Source organism: Lissotriton helveticus, chromosome 6 (genome assembly GCF_964261635.1).
Source record: "Lissotriton helveticus chromosome 6, aLisHel1.1, whole genome shotgun sequence".
NCBI classification, from domain to species: Eukaryota; Metazoa; Chordata; class Amphibia; order Caudata; family Salamandridae; genus Lissotriton; species Lissotriton helveticus.
The window spans coordinates 449887114-449907939 of NC_136067.1; the positions used below are offsets into that span (position 1 = coordinate 449887114).

At 42.9% G+C, this 20826-nt stretch overlaps 1 protein-coding gene across 1 annotated transcript in view; it reads left to right on the top strand.

Annotated features, from left to right (window-relative positions):
- Positions 1–6102: 6102 nt before the first annotated feature.
- Positions 6103–20826, top strand: part of FBXO25 (F-box protein 25) — an 823789-nt gene continuing 809065 nt past the window's right edge. The window contains exon 1 of the mRNA XM_078647893.1: positions 6103–6218. The gene's annotated coding sequence lies outside the window, so the exon portion shown is untranslated. The remainder of the gene's footprint in view (positions 6219–20826) is intronic.

Here is a 20826-nt window from a genome sequence, read left to right on the forward strand (position 1 = left end):
CCTAAACTGATCGACCCACTATCTTAGTTGCTCTACAGCCTATCCCAACCACCTTACCGTGTTGCGCTGGCAAAATTTGATTCAAGGAGTGGATAGTCTTAGAGGCTTTTTGGGCATCTCACTCTCTGTAAAGATAAATCCATAGGAAAGGGATTGTTAGCTAATTTGTTGGATCATCATTTTTAAGAACGCCTATACGTGTGGATGGAACAGTTTCCTTACCGGCGTTCGCCTAGGTCAAGCCGTTCCACTCCCGACAGCCTCTCGTTCCGGACCTTCCGGTTACGATTTCACAAATCGGAAACGAAAAGACTGTTACAGGTAGCCATGGCGGTATTTAAACCTCCTCGGTCACCCTGTTATTGGCTCATCGTAATACCGAGCAGCTGAACCCAGTGTGTTGTTCCGCATTTCTATTTCGGCCGTGATGTTCTATGCGTGCTTTCCAAACCTGGGTTGGCCAGCATTGAAAGCGAGTTCCAAGCCTCGCTTTCGACCGCGGCCATGTTTTCTCTTATCTCGTGTTACGCTGGCCCCGCTGCGTGTCAAACCTCGCTCTGATTTCTCTCATGTTTACATCGTATACTTTACCCCACTTGTGCTCTCGGATAGAAAGCATGATATAGAGAGTGGCACCCTCCCATTCTAAAGTGTTTTCTTTATGCTCATTTTGGGTATTTTTTGTTTCTTATTATTTAAGTTTTTTATATGTTTTATTTTACTTATTTATCGTTGCAAAACGAAGGGGGGTTTTATCATTTAGTTTTACATTAAAATGCTATCTAACACCCATTCTCTTATATACCCTACACTTAGAGGTCGTAAGTACCTGAATTTCAGAAATCACTGGTGGTAATTTGGCTATAGGCTAGTTTCTATACTAGACCTGTCACAGGTACCCTGCTGTAGTGCCTACAGATCCTATTGACTCGCTACTATTGTCATCCAGTCCTCCCTGGAGTTAAGGCCTCTTTTGATTGTATCCAGATGGCATATAAACCACTGTTCATGTGACTTCCTGAGCACCTCTAAATTACCACCCCTCCTACTGATGTTGACCTTCTCCAGGATAAACCACGAAAATTGATTACATTCATGGTTTTTCATTTTGAAATGGTCAGTTAGTGGGGCATTCTCCTTTTGATTTTTAACCGCTGATCTGTGCTCTAATAGTCTGACACGGAGTTCCCTCCCCGTCTCCCCCACATAGCCTAAGCCACATGGGCAGATTAGGAGGTAAATTACACTTTTGCTCCTGCAGTTGTTTAAACTTTTGGAAACCATTGTTTTTCCATTAAAGTTTAGTGTCTTACTCTCCATACAATTTGGGCAGATGGAGCATGAGCCACACCTATAATTGCCCACTGCCCTTCCCAGTCCAGTTAAGGTGGTTTGGGAATTTGCATCATGATTCCTATAGGTGTATGCTAATGTGTTTCTCAGGGTTTTGTTCCGCGTGAAGGAGAACAGCGGTTTGGGGAGGGGTGTTACTGCCTCACTGTTTAAGATTTGCCAGTTACGATTAACAATGTTTTTGATTTTATTGTTGAGAACTGAATACTGGCTAACAAACACAATTCTATCATGTGTTTTGTTGTGTTTCTGTCTGTTCATATCTAGCAAAGCATCTCTGTCGTAGAACCTAGCCCTTTTCAGGGATTGTTTGACTAGTTTCTTCGGTTATCCTCGCTCTCATAATTTTCTATCCATGATCTCTGCATGGAAATAGAAGTCTTCTAAAGTTGTGCAATTACGCCTTAATCTTAAGAATTCCCCGAACGGGATATTATCCTTTTGTGATTGGGGATGATTGCTGCGATATTGGAGTAGACTATTTTTATCTGTTGGTTTTGTGAAGAGTTCGACCTTGAGTTTTCCTTCTGATTCTTGTATTTTGATGTCTAAGAAGTCTACACTTCTGTCACTGTAATGGGCTGTGAACCTCAGGTTGTTGTCCCCTAAGTTCAGCCATTCCAGGAAAGAAACTAGGGGGCCGATAATGATGCCAGATTAGGATGGCTGGGGGATCGTTTTTCAGTCCGCAGCTTTTCCACCGCGGTCGCCTCCCGTCCGCGGCGGAAAAGCACTAACATGGCTGGCGGTGTCTATGAGACACCGCCAGCCATATTAGGATGTCTGGAGTAACATGCCTTTACACGGCGGCGTTTCCGCCGTGCAAAGGCATACGGATTTTTGTTTGGGGGCCCGTTGCGGGCCCCCAGGGGTGAAGGGAGGGTGGGGGGTGCACATGGGGGGTACCTAAGGTACCCCCCTGCATTTGCGTGCACAAAGCGGCAGGCACCGCGCGGTGCCTGCCTCTTTGTGCATGCAAATGCACAACTTACATTTTTAACATTGCGGCGGGTGCTGCTTCAAGCAGCACCCGCCACAATGTTAAAAATACAGGATGTGACCGCCAGGGTGGCGGTCACATCCTAATTTGCACGGAGGGACCGCCGCTGCCCCTGCGGACGGTCCCTCCTACTCTATGGTGGCAGACGGACTCAGATCCGTCCGCCATCATAATCGGCCCCTAAGTCCTCACTGGCACCGTTCCAGACAAAGATAATATCATCTATGAAACAGTGCCAGTGGGTGATGTTTTCAAAATATGGTGCCATCTCGTTGTAGATGTGTTTCTGTTCGAAGTTGGCAACATAAAGACATGCCAGACTGGGGGCATAAGTGGCCCCCATGCTGGTCCCCTTAATCTGCTTGTATAGTTCTTCCTTGAACAAAAAGATGTTATTTTTAAGGACTAACTCAACACATCCTAAAATGAATTCCTTATTGCCCCCATTGAGATCAGCCTCTTCTAAAATGGAAGATATCACTGCAATAGTATCATTTTGAGGAATATTTGTATACAAAGCTTCGATGTCCAAGGTGACCAGAAGCTGGGTCACCTTGTCGAAACTTTGCCTCTCAAAGATAGAAATAGTATGGGCCGTATCCTTTAGATATGATTTCTGAGCCTGAACTAATGGGTGCAGAAAAAATTCGGCATACTTACTGAGGGGTTCCAACATGACCCTGGGAGTAACAGTGACAAAGCGGAACATTGCGCAGGCATGGGGCTCCGGGACCATTCCGACCCTAACCCAGTGGTGCGCTGACATGGACCTTGCAATGGTTGCGGAGAGATCTGTTTTTGTGTACAGGGGATGTCCCAAAAAGTGGGAAAAAGTGTGGGGTAGTTGGAACTCCTATAGGGGTGGGCTCTGCGAGCCACCGCTCCCGGAGGACAGTGATTCAGATGGGAGCGACTGAATGCCTTGCATATCAGGAGACCGGGCCACCACGCAGTGCAAGGGAGGGTTTGTGGACCAAAATACCCTGGAGGAGGGCCCTTCCATTTGGAGGAGTAAATGTATCTATGTGTGCTCTTGTGATCTGTAGTTATGTCATGCACAAATTAATGTACGAATTATGCTTAAATCTGTCAAATAAAAAGGTTTTTTTTTAAAAAGCTGCTGCTAGAGGTTTTATTATAAATTTTGTTTCACGGAGGAAGAAGGCTTTTGAAGCTAAAAGTACTCAGCTATTAGCCAAGATTAAGCAACTTGAGTATTCTTATTACCGTTCTAATTCTGAATCCTCATTAAAAAACCTTATTGAGGCAAGAATTTCTTTTAATAAATCCTCCACTGAAGCTGCGTCCTCTTATCTTTTAAAAAGTAGTGCCCGTTATTATGGAGGCCAAAATAAGATGGGTAAGTTACTTGCAAATTATTTAAAAATCCGCCGTGAACGGACCAAAATTGACACTATTCGTAATAATTCGGGAGTCTCGCTGCATAAAGATAGTGATATTCTTTCTGAATTTGTTTCATTTTATAAAACTTCATACACACCTGAACAACAACCGAGTTCGGAAGCACTTTCCTCCTTCTTTTAATCAATAGATTCTCCTCACACACACAATACTGATTTTACCTCATTAGACTCGGACATTACTTTATCGGAAATTAATCGTGCTGTTTCAATATTGAATAGGGGTAAGGCCCCGGGGCCTGATGGATTTACTATTGAAGTTTAACAGAAATGTAACAGTTCCAAAATAAAAACTTTTTCTGCTCTGATGGTAGGTTGGCTCAACTAACTCTAAAAATCATCCTGGACCAGGCTTTTGATTTGGGGCATATAACGACAGCTACAAAACAATTCTTATCTGTTCAATATCAGAGGAGACCACGCCTCTATATGCTCCCAAAAGTCCATAAGGACCTGTGCAACCCACCAATGAGACCAATTGTGACCGGATGTGGCACCATTTTTGAGCCACTCGGTCAATATATTGATACATTTTTGCAACCATTTGTCCAACAGTGGCCTTCATATGTGAAAGACACGAATGATTTTTTACTTAAACTGAAAGAAACTACATTGAAAGATACCACCTGGCTTTGTACGATAGATGTAAAATCTTTGTATACTTCCATACCCCATCAATCCGGTCTGGAAGCTGTGGAATGGGCCCTGTTGAGCCAACCTACCATCAGAGCAGAAAAAGTTTTTATTTTGGAACTGTTACATTTTTGTCTATATCACAGTTATTTTGAGTGGGATTCTAAGTTTTTTCTTCAGCAAAATGGTACTTCCATGGGGTTCGCTGGGGCCCGAGCGTACGCCAATACCTTCATGGCCAAATTTGAATCAAATTTTGTTTACAGTGACAAAGATTGACAAACCCATTCAGTTATATATCGAAGATTCATCGATGACATTTTTGTTTTATGGTCAGGAAGTTGTGAGAAACTTGAAAGCAAAATTGAGTTACTGAATGACTGCGTAGAACAAATTAAATTCACTCACACCATCAGTGCTCATGAGATTTCTTTCTTGGATGTAACGATTAAAATTGAAGACCAGGTTATTCACACAGAAGTTTTTCGAAAACCAACAGATGTAAACAACTCCCTGTTGTTTCAGAGTTTTCATCCACAGAATCTTAAGGTGAACTTACCATTCTCACAATATATGAGGATTAAAAGAATCTGCTCCAAACCGGAGTATTTGGATAAACATTTGAATCTGCAACACCATAAATACTTGGAAAGAGGATACCCTATTGAGGTATTGGAGAAAGCTAAATGCCGAGTGATGGCATATGACAGAGACAACATGTTACAACAGACCAGAAAGAAAACAATCGAAAGACATGTATTTGTTTCAAAGTTTTCAACGAGCACGCAAAAGATCAAGAATATTATTACGCGTCTTTGGGAGTTACTACAAAATGAACCAGATTTTGAAGGAACTTTTTCCCATAAACCAAGTTTCGCTTTCACCAGATCGAAAAACTTGAAAGAATTGTTAATGTCATCTCCTTCTAAAGAACATAAACAGTGCAAAGGAATGAAACGATGTGCAAATTGCGTTCATTGCAATAATGTTATAACCGGAACACCTTTACCTCATCCTCAAACAGGAAAACTCATCACATTACATTATGACTGTGACTGCAATTCAGATAATGTAATTTACTACATAAAATGTCCATGTGGCAAGATATATGTAGGGAAGACGCAGAGAAAGCTGAACATTCGAATATCCGAACACAAAAGTACCATTCGGAATCAAAGCCAGAAAAGCAACCTAGCTAGACACTGGATAGATAGGAAGCACAACATCTCCCAAATACAGTTTCAGTACTTGAAAAAATCAAACTACATGAAGGGGCGGATCTGAACAGATCTCTCCTTCAGAGGGAAATTTATTGGATGAAAAGATTAGGTACACAAGAGCCGAGTGGGCTCAATGAGAAAATTGATTACGCATGTTTTTTGTAACAGAATAGAGGGTTATCAGATTCACCCTGTGGCCACAGGGTTGATGCAAATGTAGAACTCTCTTTGAAAAAAAGCATTTTATGCAAATTTGAACAGCGTCTGCATGTTATGAGGGCAATTTAATGGTGTTACTCTATTCATTATTTTCATTTGTTTGATTTCTTTTATATTCTGTTCTTTCCTTCTTATTTCATACTTTTCGGACTATCTTGTATGAAAGTAGGACTGCCAAATGACTAGGTCAAGATGGCGCCCATAGTTTTGTGTTGCCAAGAGTCCATTGTCAGTTTCTTGTTTGCGCGCGGGACGCGGAGTTTATACGGAAGGTAGAATGGGCGGTTGTTGAATTACATTGGTGGAGAGCTGCTGATCAGATTTAGTGTGAAGTCGGACGGCAACGTTTTGGAAGTTTCGGCGTGTGAGAAGGTAAGCTGGAGATCACGAGCGAGTAATCAGGAGGTTTAGCAGCAAGAGGAGAGTTGATAGAGTTGGTAACAGCCACGATTTGTTTGTGTTGAAGGGTGGAGTAACGGCAAACGGACAGCGAGGTTCTCTTTGACTATGGACTTTATTATACATAGTTCCACATAGCAAAGTAAGAGGTTGTGGAGTTTTATCATGTGCCAAGTGCAGTCTGGTTTACGTTTTTTGGTAGAGGTATTGACAGAGTGTTTTCCATCCACAGATTTCTTCAGTTCTTTCTGTGAGTATGAGCTCATCGCGATAGTTTGGGTCACTTTAAGGTGTGGTGAAGGAGAATGTTTCTCTCTATTGCTTTTCTTTCGTTTTTTCAGTTTGTTACATTTTGGCAACCATAATATAGGTAATGTTTTTTGAACAATGCATTAGATACTGTTTAACATTTGAAATTTGATCGAATTGCTTTGGTTATATGAGGAAGTTTATTTAAAAACTTGAATCTGAAATAGATATGTATTTAGACATTTATTAAAACTTTGTATACAATGTTCATTCTACAGGCCCCTGAGGAAGAGCCATCAAGCTCGAAATGCATCGGGCATCATTTTGGAATTTTTTTGTGAACTGATGAAAATGTTATCAAGAAACTGTATTATAATTTATGATTAAAATTCATTGAAGTTTTGCGAACTGTAAATTTGAACGGTTTCAGCAACCCATAAGAATAATGTGTAGTGGTCTAATTTATTCAATTACATGTGTTTCAAAATAGTTTTTGGGTGAGATTAACCAAAAGTACGTGCATAAACATAAGAAGATTTGTGGTTTAAAATTACCAGTGGAGTTCCAGAGGGAACCACACTTGCTATAGTGCACAGAGGTCGAGGGAAATCTTTCCTCAAGATAGGTCCCTCTATCCACTTACCTAACGGATATAGCTTTGTCTGCTCCTAGTACAGTCTACTCCTCGGATGACGTTAGAAAACCTCCATGAATTGTTTTGTTGTCTTTTAACCTAATCCTAGGTTCCTCAGTCAGAACTACTCCTTTTGTATAGTTCATTAGCTTTTGTATTTTTAATTGTTTATGGTTTCAATATGCTACCCATTTTTCTGATCTATGTAATCAAGATTAAGGTTTTTCACACTCCCCCCTCCCCATTCTTCCCCCCTCCCTGATATTTTTCCCTTTATTTCATATTTACAATATTCTTACATTGTGATTTCGCTTAATTGCTGTTGTATTATTTTGTTCTCACAATTTCTTCTTTAATAAACTTTAAACTTAAAAAGAAAGACCGGATCTCTTATTCTTGGTTAACGTAAGTACCAAACAGACCTCACATCTTTTCATGTAACTGTAAATTTCTCCTTTGCACCAATGTGCCAGATATTTGTCCCCTTCTTTATTGCCCCAAGAAAGGGTGACTCCTCCCAATAGCCAATGTGCCATTGTGCACAGTATTCTAGCTACGCGAAAGACCACAAAATGTGAACACATGCGTGGCGATCCTGCAGTTCCTGTTTGAAGCTGAAGATTAATATTAAAGTGATTATAAGGCAGCAAATGTCCTGTGGCACCAGGGAGGAGAAGAGAGCCAAGCATAATATTCAGAATTAGATTGTAACTGTGATAATCAAAAAGCAGGGCCAAAATAGTGGCAAGGGGATGAAGAACATAAAGGAAATGAGTGAACTAATGTGCGTCAAATCCTATATACTTTGGAAGGGCCTACTTCATCTTAGGGTGAGAACCTTCGATAACATCCTGCGGATTGACCATCACGGAAAGAGCAGTTTGTAAGGCTTGTGCACACCCCTTCCCAGGAACTCATGGCATGTGTTTGACAAAGAGGAAGAAACCTACATTTGTCTTCTTTCACTGAAATCTGCAGATCTGCAACTTCACATAATGGCCGACACTCCAGGCAGCTTGCTGGGCACACCTCCAGGTGACCCAAAGCACTGAAATGATAAAGCAGCATTCAACAACGCATTGCCCAACATCCTGTGGCACAGTCCTTCCTCTCCTGAACTTATGTAGTGTCTGGTAAGCTTTTGGCACTTCTCTCGGTGTAGGTGTAACACCGCCAAAGCTACATTGGGGGTGGATCCTTAGGCTTCCAAGTCTGAGCTCGGAGTGTGACCGCTAGGAGAGTATGGGTAAGTAGTTGGCCGAACAAAGACATCAGCACTTTCATTGCCAGTGTACCCACACAGTACTATCAAAGCATCTAATGGGAGGATCTTCGCCATTACAACCAGTAAAATAGCCACAGCTTCTCTCTACAAGGGAACGTTTACAACTACCTGGGCATTTGGGTGTCCATATTGGCCACATCTGCTGCAGCACACATTAAATACATCTTACTGGAGGTAGAAAACTACACTGAGATTTGAGGTCATTGAAGGGATGAAACCCACAAAATAGCAGGAGAAGAAACTCAATATCTGGCTACACTTTCTCTCTGTTATTTTATAACACAACATAATAGTTAGGACCTGTATTACTTAGCTCTATTCCATATTGCATTACTTTTTTTTTTATTTCTAAATATATTTTTTTTAAATACACTAAATGTTGATACTTGGAATTGTGAGGAGCTTAAGGAGCACAGCAACAGTAAGGGTAGAGATGATACCGAAGTACATCTTTCAGGTATAGTTGACATAGTAAGAAGAGATAAAACTTTTGTTGTACAAATTTGGTCCTTGTAAGTAAAAGCTGAGAATAAAGGGGAAAAGTTGTTTTTCAAAGTGGGCCTAGCTTGTAGAATTCCGCTTTGATTTGTAAGAAATCATAGAAATCTAACTTGGAAAGTCCATGGTTCGCCCAGAGAGCCGCAAGGGATAACGGTTCAGAGTCTGTGAAAAGATATTCTATTAAAGAGGTACCCCTACTAGCCGACTCCGGGCTGTTGATTGGGAAACTGGCAATCTGCAGTCTCTTGTTGTTCCACAGTGATATGGAATAGGATTTATGTATATTAGATGATAGGGATTTATCTACTGAATATAAAGCTGAGAACATGTCTCTAAGAATCTTGCTAGAATGTAAATAAGAGTGGTGGGACATAGTCAGGTTTGCTTCCAATAGGAATTGACGGCTGATGTTTTCTGTTTGATTTTGAACCATGCATGTTTTATGATGATCTCAACTTCAAACCACCGTGTCCCTTGTGCTGGCAGGAATGCTGCTTAGTAATTGACCCAATTTGGAAAGTTGCATCCACCATCCTTGGCGTTAAGCCTACATTTTAAGGCTTATTCTAGCCTTTTTCTTGCACCATAGAAAGTCAGAGGTAACTTTATCAATATTTGAGAACATTTTCTGAGACATCCTAATGAGCAACATGCCAGCCAGGAAGTTTATTAATGGGGACACCATCATTGTGATAGATTCTAGCCTGCCCCACCATGATATTTGTTCAGGGGTTCAAGCAGCCAGTAGTTCTCTAATGTGTTCAAGTATTTTGAATTCATTCTGAGGTACTGATTCTGAGAGGTCATTGAAAAACCAGATACCTAGAAATTTGATGCATTTGGACTTCCACTTGAAGTTAAAATTACCTGCTCAAGAAGGGTGACAGCGTACATTTATGGGTAAGACTTCAGTTTTATTTTTTTCCGAAGAGTATCCCATGAAAATGGAGAACTTACTTCTACTACTAATATTAGGGATTGCCAGGATTGCCATGTCTGGGAATTCATTAAATATTAATATGTTGTCTGCATATGCAGCTGTTTTGCAGACCACATCACCAAATTATATGACTGCAATTTCTGTGGAATCATTTCACATTAATAGGAGGGGATGATGCTAGAAGAAATGATAAGGGGGGATATTGGGCAGCCCTGATGTGTACCCTGTTTGATTGTGACAAAGCACCATTGATCTTAATTCTAGCTGGGGGGTTAGAATACAAAGCCATAGTCATTCTGATGTAGGAGTGTTAGACCTGGCATCTTTTGGTGTGTTTCCCCAGTCTTTTTGCTTTCTGATCTCCTGATTTTGACTCTGTTTTGCTGGTTTAGTGTCTCAGTGCACTTTCTCACTGCTGTCCACTGTTAAAGTCCAGGTGCTCCTATTGGCAACTTGTATTATGGATTGGTGTTTCCATGATTGGCATATTTGATTTACTGGTAAGTCCCTTGTGAAGGGCGCTGAGAGTGGCAGGGCCTGCAGCACTGATTGTGCCACCCACATGAGCAGCCTTTTCAAGGGGTTCTCAGACCTGCCATTCAGTGTCTGTGCACAGTTTTTACTGCCATGTCGACTTGGCAAGTGCACCCACTTGCCAAGCCCTAACCATCCCTTTTATTACACGTGAGTCACCCCTAAGGTAGACCCAATGTACCCCTGTGGGCAGGGTGTAGTGTATGTGAAAGGTAGGACATTTACTGCAACTGATGCCGCTGCATGTGGTGTCCTGAAGGCACCACAGAGGGAACCGCTGCACCTTGCACCATAACCCTGGTCTCACAGACGCAACCAACCGATGCTGCCTCTGAGCTGCTGCTTGTACCAGGACCTGTGGGAACCACACTCTGCCCTGCCTCGCTTCATCAATGCTGTCGCTCCACGCCAACATTAATGCCGCTGCTTGCACCGTGGTTCAAGGGGGACGCTCATAAGTCACACAACACACTGCCCTCATCCTGCACCGCAGCCTTGGCCTACCGATGCCGACACCATTGACTCTGGTTCATCTGTCGATGACAGCGCTTCCGCAACAATGAAGGCGCCACTTGCAACGCGACCTGCCAGCACCACAATAGGAAACAGATCACTTTGCACTTTAGCCCTGGTCTCACCAATGCTGCTGGACAACCGTCACTGAGACGCTGCCTGCACCACGACCTGAGGGCACTGCACGCCGCACCGCTGGCCTTCGCACTGCAGCCTGACTCCTGCCAAAACCGGTGCTCCCGACTTCAATCGCGTGGAGTTTGATCTGCAATGCGTGTGACTTCATGGGCCTGACGACTCATGCACCGACCTCTTGGACTGACACCTGCAGACACCGGTTCTTCGAAGCTCAACGAGAGGTCACCAACACCCTACATTTCTAAAAGTACTGTTTTGGGGGTCTTCTTGATGCCGTAGGTGGCCTGTGACGTCGCAGTCAGCCACAACTGTTTGGAGTTGTTGTTCACGACTGCGTGATAGGCCCAGGACGGAGCTGTCAACTTCAAGGAACTGTATTTCAAGTCTATTTTTGAGTATTGATATTTCTGAGAACTGTATGGTGGATTTTTGTCGTTTTTGATCTTGTTTGCAAGGGTAAAATATGCGTTATTTTTCTAAAAATGGTGTTGTGTCCTTTAGTAGTGTTCTCACTGTATTACTGTTGTTTATGTTCAGATGCTTTACACACTGCCTCTGAGATAAGTCTGACTGCTCATGCCAAGCTACCAAGTGGGTGAGCAGGGGTTATTTCAGTAGTGTATCCCTCATATCCTAACTAGAAGGAAAGGTCCTTATTTGGACAAAGGTGAAAACCATTACCAACTATAACCCCCATTTCTAACAAGGAGTCACCCAGGGTATATCTGGATTAGGCAGCCTCTATATATGGCCAGGAAACCTTATCAAAGGCTTTCTCCATGTCTAGAGCTATAGCAGCTGCTGATATGGAGAACTAGGTAGAGGATTTTTTTATTACATGACAGAATAAGCAAATATAGTCACAGGCTAATCAACCCTTAAAAAGCCAGCCTGAGTGACATGGACTAGTTTTGTGATCATTGATGCAAGCCACATGGCCAAAATGGTAGCGTAGGTCTTCACCTATATTTAAAATGGGTTTTAAAGTCTTAGGTTCAGAATGGTATTTCCCTACTTTTGGTATAACCACATTATTGGCCTCAGAAGTGGAATCAGACCCTTTACCTGAGGAGGCAAAATTATTTAGGATGGACTCCAAGGGGTCCATAATCGAGGGAGCTAAGGTTTTTTAGAAGATAATGGGGAGACCATCTGGGCCCATAAGCCCAGTCGGAAAAGTCTTCAATACTAACATAATTTCCTCCCTCTTGATATGTCTGTTTAATATAAACTGATCATCGGCAGAGATCGATTTTATTGGGAGCCTCCGAAGAAATTTTAAGCATGCCTCTTTAAGATTGTTGATAGTAAGAGTGTAAAGCTTAGCATAGAGTCCCTGGAAGGCCTTGAGAATATCCTCTGTTGTTGTCTGCAACCTACCTTGGTGATCTTTAATGCTCTGGTTCATTGAGGAGTTATTCTTACATTTCAGATATGCTGCTAGGCACCTTCCTACCTCATTCAAGTAGAACAGTTTCCTGCCTTGCTGGGTATGCATCAATAAATGTGCATGCGTATTGATAATGGCGTTATATTAATATTTAAGACATATAAGTGCTGCCATGGCTAATGGGTCATTAGAATATCTATATAGAATTTCCCTAGCATTAATCTCAGCAGCTAGTTTATCCAGTGAGGATTTTATTGATTTGTTTTTCCTAGACATGCGACTTATCACTTAGCCTCCGGAAAAAAACCAGTTTATCCCAGAAAATAATGGGTGAGGAGGCAAAGGCTTTGTATTCTTGTATAACATGGCCTATTCTTTATGGAGTTCACGCACGATCCCTTCGTCCTTCAGAACCTCAGTGTTCATATGCAATTATGACCTTGAGATTGAATAGGTGGTTTCTGCAGGGAGATCAAAATGGCAGCATAGTATGAAATTGTGATGGGTTCAATGGATGAGGAGGACGTATTGTGGAGGAAGGAGGAGTCGACCAAAGTGTAGTTGATTCTTGAAAAGCAATTGTGTGGTGGAGAGAAGAAGGTGAAGTTATTACCTGTGGGATTATGCAGTCTCCAAACATTGACTACTCCGTGCGTTGTATAAAGAGAGCACATTGCTTCATAAGCCTTGAGTACTCTGTATCTGAAGGCAGAGTTTCAATCTAAGTTACTATTCATGGGAAGGTTGAAATCACCACGAAGAAAAAATCCAGGCTTTTGTGGGGGAGAAGTGTGTGTTGTTTTGTGATAATTTGTCCCAGAATTGTGGGTCATCTATAGTGGAGGCATAAATGTGTAATGCATATATTTCCGTTGCACTTCTTTGAAGTGATCTGATCAGGCACCTATCACTGTTTTCTTGTTTCAAAGAAATAAGTGAGAGTCCAGAATATTTAGAAATCAAGATGATCACATCATTTTTCTTGGACAACCAGCCAGTATGCATTGAAAGTGCTTCTTTAGCGCCAGTCCTGGTTTCTCGGAGGAAGACCAGGTCACCCTTGAGCAAGTTGATGGATGGTTAAGGCCTTTAATGTTAAGAAAAACAACTTTGAGCAAAGGCGTGAATTTGTCAGTCATTGGAGTTAGAGGTGACTATTGGATGTAAATGTAGGTGTAGGTGTACTTATATAGTGCAAACCTGTCACCCAAAGGGCATCCTGGCGCTTGCTTAGGGAACCCGTCCTGGTATTCCCCTGTGAGAAACCCCGGCAGGGTGTCCACAAGGTGAAAGCCAGGCATCCCGCCGCGAGGGGCTGCAGTGGAGATTAAGCAAGCTATTGCCCAGAGTTGCAGAGTGTGACCCCGTGATTCGAGTAGGCACCGGAGCAAGAATTGTCGAGTCCGTGGAATTTTTGAGCCCGAGACCCGCCGAGGCGGGGAATCGAACCCTGGTCCACGGTCGATCTCAGCTTCCGGGTCTGCCGCCTCTAACCACTGAGCCACGCTTCTCCACTGTGTGTCATGAGATGGAGACACCACGTGTGGTGAGTCTATGGGAAGACTATCTATGTCACATGGCTCAGGGGAAAGGCAGGTAACAGAAGGGGGGGATAAGAAAGTCATAGCATATCTAAACTCAAACATCACCCAGACCCGGGGATGGTCTCTAACATGTATGGTGCACAGGGCAATGAGGATAATGAACATGAATAAAGACAGCAAGGGCATCCTGCACCAAACATTATAAGGAGTATGGGATAGACGGCCAGGTTGTAGATTATAATTGAAAACTATAACCCCTGGACTCTAAACAACGTACATAATCACAAAATATGAAGAGTATGATGAACCTATCAATTAGTTAATAGCAAAGTACCAGTCTTTGACTCATGCAAGAGTTGGAGAAAAAAATGATCAACTGAAAGGTTATTAACTGACTCTGGATCTTTGAATAACATAGGAAGCTGCAAAAAAAGTTTGCGAAGGCAGTGAGTGTATTATCACACAGGGAATAACGCATTCGTAGCTGTGAAGACTATACCATGATACGGTCAAACAGTAAAAAGTAAACAAACTTCTACTGAATGTTTGAAAAAAAGGATAATAGATGTTGAGAACACCATTCATGGCAGAAAGTTCTGAGTCAGGATCTCGTCTAGTAAATCTAGTATCTGCAATGTGAAAGGAGAAAGGTTATCAACATTAACATCATATCACAAGAATTAACGTACTCTTTCATGATGGGATTCGCTAAACAACAAAGACACTGGATAAACAGCCATAATGGATGTGGCCACTGTATCAGCAATATAAGAAAGCCATCAATTTCCCAAGGAGTGGTTGGAGCCATAGTATGATTTAAGTTATAACCAGCTGTGTTGACAGAATCATTTTAAGACAGTAGTATTACAGTTAAATTGTGAAAGTCACAGCTTTAGCCATACGTAATTTGCCCTAATAGCAATTAAGATAAATTAGATGTTAGGAAGAAACAGAGCCACTTATAGGTGTAATCCTAGTATGTAGGGGCTTCCTCAAAGTGTAACCAGTCATCTCCAGCTGGACTTACTAGGGTTACGTGTGAGTCATCTATTTGTGATTCAAAGGTGTTTGGTTCCAGGACATCATGGGTTTGGCCTTTGTAAACGACAGTGTTTTCCTGAGTGCCAAGAAGCCATTCCTTCTTGAAACAGTGTCTCTGGCAGAATCCTGGGAGATGGAACTCCTAGAACCTTGCAAATAAAGCAATTTAATTTTCCTCATGTGGGTCTGATCAACGCTTGTTCAGTTGTGGTGTTCTTTGGTTTGAAGGTGGGGACCCGGTGGGTAGTGAGCTCCAAGTCTTTATTGAACAAGATTCCTTGAGTTTCCGGGATTCAGGATTTTTGGAAGGTGATCACCGAAAGGGCCTTCTACTCTGGCAGACCAAAAATTCTAAGATTGCTCTTCTGTTGCAGTCTTCCAGTTCAGTGATTTTGTGACTGAGGGATGTCAGCATCAACTCATTTTTAATCAGGTGTTTGGATTGAGAGGCTATACGATCTTCTAATGGCAGCAGATGATACCAGGTGGCGAAAGAACTCTATATTGAAATCTTGACCACAAGTTGATTCTACTCGCTGACAATAGGTGAAAGTGGAGAAAGGCAACACAAAATACATAGCAACGCTAGGGTGAGTTTGTACTCCCTTTCTAATGTCTCAGAAGTGCATCACAACTACAATGGTTTGGTATACAGCAGAGGTAAAGGCAATCATGGTGTCAATGGCAGTCTGTAGGTGGCCTGACAACGAGATAGTGGTCAGGTGGTGTGGACTCAGGCAAGGGAGACCATATGGTCATTGTTTAGGGCCCTGGTGAGTCTTCACGGGCAATCTCCCATATGTGCTGATTTGACGGGGAGGAGAAAGTTAAGGATTGTCGATCAAGTATGGCCAAAGAGGCACAATGTTCTCCCGCTCCCCAAGGCTGATCACACCATTACAGTTACAGCTACAGAAGGGCCTTGGCTATGTCCCCAACCCTAAAATCGACAGGTTCCGTGACAATTGCGAGATCCAAAGTTCTTTCAAGAAAATACACCTCAAGGCGTTTTATCCAAGATAGATTTCAACCCCCACTGGGGACTCTGGGTTACACAACCCCTCCAGTTTTACCCCCAACAGTAACATGGTACCCAACGAAGTACTTACTTTTGAGCAGGCTGTACTCAAGGATCTAGCTAGTGGGACCACACCTACCCTCTTCCATAATCTATCAACAATAGAATTGGCAGCTGTAAGATCTCTTGCTGATGACTCCAGCATCACTATCAAACAAGCACATAAGGGAGGGGCAACAGTGATACTGAATGTACCCGACAACTGAGTAATTATAAATATTACACTCCCATTGCTGATAATCCTACAACACACATTTCCACCACCATTTCAATGATGGTTTCTCTTCAGCTGAAACTGAAGGGTGGATCAACAAAAGAGAAGCCGACTTTCTTATCACTAAAGACCCCAGGGTACCCTACTTTTACATCTTGCCTAAAATCCATAAAGGCACCATCCCTGTCCCAGGAAGACCCATCGTGTCAGGGATGGTGATGGGCATCTGGCTTGACCACACCCTCTCCTTCAACCATCAGGCTTCCAAGCTAGCTGCCACTTGCTTTGGGTTGATGAGACTGCTTCGAAAAATTCTTCCCCTCCTCCCATTCCACTCGAGACGAATTATGGTTCAAGGATTGATCCTCTCCCGCCTCGATTGTGGTAACGCTCTGTACCTTGGAGCTCCCCAATTCACACTCAACAGACTCCAGGTTATCCAAAACTGTGCGGCAAGAATCCTCCTGTACATTCCTCGCCGAACCTCAGTAAGAACCAGACTGAGAGACCTTCACTGGCTCCCGGTGAGAGCCAGAATCGAATTTAAGAGCATGTGCATTGCACATCGCTCTTACTGGGGAACAGGCCCCCCCATCAACTCTCCCCTTGTGAAAGCATATCAGCCCACCCGTTCTCTCAGATCCGCGAACTCCCACCTCGCCTCAGTACCACGCATCAGGAAGGCCAGATGTGGTGGTCGATCGCTCTCCTACAATCTAACTAGGATCTGGAACTCCCTCCCTCTCCACATCAGATCCGAACCTAACCTCCTCACCTTCCGGAAAACTCTCAAAACCTGGCTATTCAGCAAAACCTCGGCCTAAAACCTCACTCCACCTCCCCCTCCCGCCTCTCTGAATCAGCTCAAGCTCCCTATAGCGCTGGGACGCCCCTGGGTAGCCAACGCGCTCTACAAATCCTCATTTCATTTCATTCATTTCATGGTTTCACTCCTAGAACTATTATCTAGGTTCAGCAACCACTTTTTGCAACCCTTGGTGAGAAAGACTCCCTCCTTCTTGCTTGACACCACTGATGTCTTGCGCCTAATAGAGGAGATCCAACGCCCGGAGGTGATCAGTTTACTGGTCAGTCTGGACATGGAGGCCCTCTATACCAATATTCCTCAACATACACCCTTGAACATCATAGAAGATGCCCTCAACAATGCAGACTGGGACTCCCCAACACCAGTGTCCTTTATAATGGAGTGTGCAACGCTGGCCCTCACAGAAAATGTCTTTGAATATAAAAAACAACTATACCATCAGACCCAGGGCACATCAATAGGCAGCCCTTTCGCGCCAAGTGTGGCATGTCTTTACATGGCAACCTTCGAAGAGAGTGTGATTCTCAATGCCTTGAATCCCTACACGCCTAACCTTATAGTATGGAGAAGGTTTATTGATGATATCTTAATCTTTTGGAAGGGTGAGAGGTCTACCTGTGAGGAGTTCTGCATATGGATCAATACTCTTAATCCATACCTTAAGTTCACTAGCACCATCACAGAGACTAATGTCCCATTTCTTGATCTCAACATCAGGATCTCACAGGGTCAATTGAATACTACACTGTACAGAAAACCGACTGATAGCAAAGCCTCCTTTTGTTTAGTAGCCATCACCCAAGAGCACTTAAAGAAAACCTACCCTTTGGTCAGTTTCTCTGCATCAGGAGGAACTGTAGTTCTCTGGAGATCTACAAAAACGAGGCAGCTGGCCTAGCAGACAATCTTAGCAAAAGAGAATACCCACCACGCAACATTGCACTTTCTATGAAATCTATGAAAAGGGCGAGGAATAACAATTGTGAGGCCTTATTAGAAATCAAACACAAAGATCCAACGAAAGTCCTCAACTGTGTCAACCCGTACACACCTGATTTCAACAGGATCAGAAACATCATTAAAAAACAGTGAGGTATCCTCACAACAGGCACCCTCCAATTGCCTATACCTAGGTTTGCATTCAAGCATACGAGCAGCATTAAAGACATGCTTATGCACAAGAGACCCGAAGTTCTGATCCCTCAGGGACCTACCACCAGTGATGGGACATTACCCATTTGGTTCGTGTGCTGTCTGTCCCTTAACTGAATCAGCCAAAGAAATCGTTTTTTTGAATATATTGACATGGACGTTAGGAAGAAATTAAATTAAATTAAATTAAATGCTGTATTTATAAAGCGCTTACTGCCACTCCGAAAGGAGCATCCTGGCGCTGGTATGGAGGTGAAAAGAAACTCTGGTGTTCTTAAATGAGTAAGAGACAGAGTTCATCTGAAGATCCGAAAATCCAAGTTTTTAGTGCTGTCTCATATTGTGTTTCTGATTTTAACATTCTCAGATGCATTGGCAATAGGTTCCAAGCTCTAGTACCTACAACGGCTATTGTTTTTCCTCCTTTTGTTTTGCATCTAAAACTGAGAGGTTTGAGGAGGTTAGCTGACAAGGACCTGAGGGTTCTGGTTGTAATGTAGGGGGTGAATCTTGACGAGAGGTATTTTGGCCCCAGTTTGAGTGAGGCTCTGAAGGTGATTAGGAGAATCTTAAAGAGTATTCTCTTATGTAATTGGAGCCAATTAAGGGTTTTTAGCGCAGCAGATGCGGAGGACCTTCATGGTTGTTTCAATACCAAACGAGCCGCTGCATGTTGGACTACCTGGAGTCTTTTTAATGTTTATTTATTGGCTCCTGCTAGGAGGCTGTTGCAGTAGTCTAGTCGCGAGAGGATCAAGGCGACTGCTACTGATTTCCTTGCAGCGAGTAGAAGTAAATAAAAAAAAATTATGAGACTGAAGCAGATCCCTGCTTCCATCACTGCATGTGGCTGGAAGGTGAGTGTGGAGTCAAACTGTACTCCTAGATTTCGCGCAACCTTCACAGTATCAGGCGAAGGTGATGTACCCTCCGGCCACCACTCGCCCGGCAAGAATGAAACCTCTTTTCCTATTGGTAAGATCTCTGTTTTAGCGGTGTTGCACCTGAAGGGGTTGTCCTTCATCCACTGGATGACCTCAGTAAGGCATCTTTTGAAGTTGAGTTCATCGTTCGTGATCATTTGGGTATTGTCTGCATAGGAAGTAACTTTGATCCCAAATGATGCTATCAGCTAAATGAGTGGGGTCATGTAAATGCTAAATAACAGTGGCGTTCCTGTTGTAATGGTATGCTCAACAGATAGGAAAGTTCCCAAGAACACAGCTTGCCTGCACTCGGAGAGCAAAGATTTTAGCCATTCCAAGGCGATATTAGAGATACTGCAAGATTTGAGTCTTGACAGGAGGATACTGTGTGATATGGTATCAAATGCAGCCGATAGGTCGAGTAGAATCAACACAGCCTTCCTGTCTCTGTCAGCTATAATTTTTAGAGTGTCCGTAATTTCCAGGAGTGCAGACTCAGTGGAATGCTTGGATCGAAAACCGGATTGTTTTGGATGGAGGATGTTGGCTGCCTCGATGAATTTAGTTAGTTCTTTATGAACAATACTTTTTCCTAATAAGGGAAGCAGTGATATGGGGCGAACGTTAGTGAGGATAGATGGGTCAATATTTGGCTTCTTTTTCAAAGGTATTACAATCGCTAACTTCCATTCATCTGGCACTGTACCTGAGGTGATGAGGAGTTAACAATCAGGTTTATTATTGGGTAAACCGTGTCTACTATTTGGTGGAGAATCGTGGGAGGACAGGCATCCAAGGGAGAACCTGATTTTCATGCTGCAATTGCTTCACGAATTTGCTCCAGTGACACTGGTTCAAATGAGCGGATGGAATAACTAGTAGTGTCGGGGTCGTTCTCCGAAGCAGAGTTCTTAGTAGGGACAGAGGATCTTTTCTTCAAAGAAGATTGATATTTGATCACATAGCCTTTGGGAAGGAGGTAGCTCTTTCTGTAGTGCTTTGGGATTGGTGCAAGACTTTAATGCAGAGAAAATAATTTTTAGTCTAGTTTAGCCTCCTGTATTTTGTTTGAATAGTACTCTTTTTTGGGTAGTTTGATCTGTGTATGGTAGAGCGTTCGGCTTATTTTAAATGCTTGTTTCTCTCCCGCGTCATAGCATCTTTTCCATTTATGCTCTTGTCGCTTACATTGACTATGGGTTTGTCCAAGACATACCAATTGTAACACTGCCAATTGAATTTACATGATCACCTGCCCCTGTAAACTCTGGTACATTGGCATGATCACCAGGATGATCAAACATGCATCACGGAACACAGGAGTAACATCAGGTGTCACTGTGTTAACACGAAGATGTGCACACATTTCGAGGCAGCTAAACACTCACCAGACACCTTGCGCTGGGTCATCCTTGAGGCTCCTCGAAAATAACGGCGGGAGCACTGTTTAGGATTGAACAGAGGTGGGTACACAATCTAGCCACAGACAAACAGGGACTCAATGAGGACATTCCTAGGAGTAAATTGATTAGACGTTAACCACATTGATTTTGACTTTTTAGTGTTATCCACTTCTTCCATTACACCACCTGGTGGCTCTGTGATGAGTATTA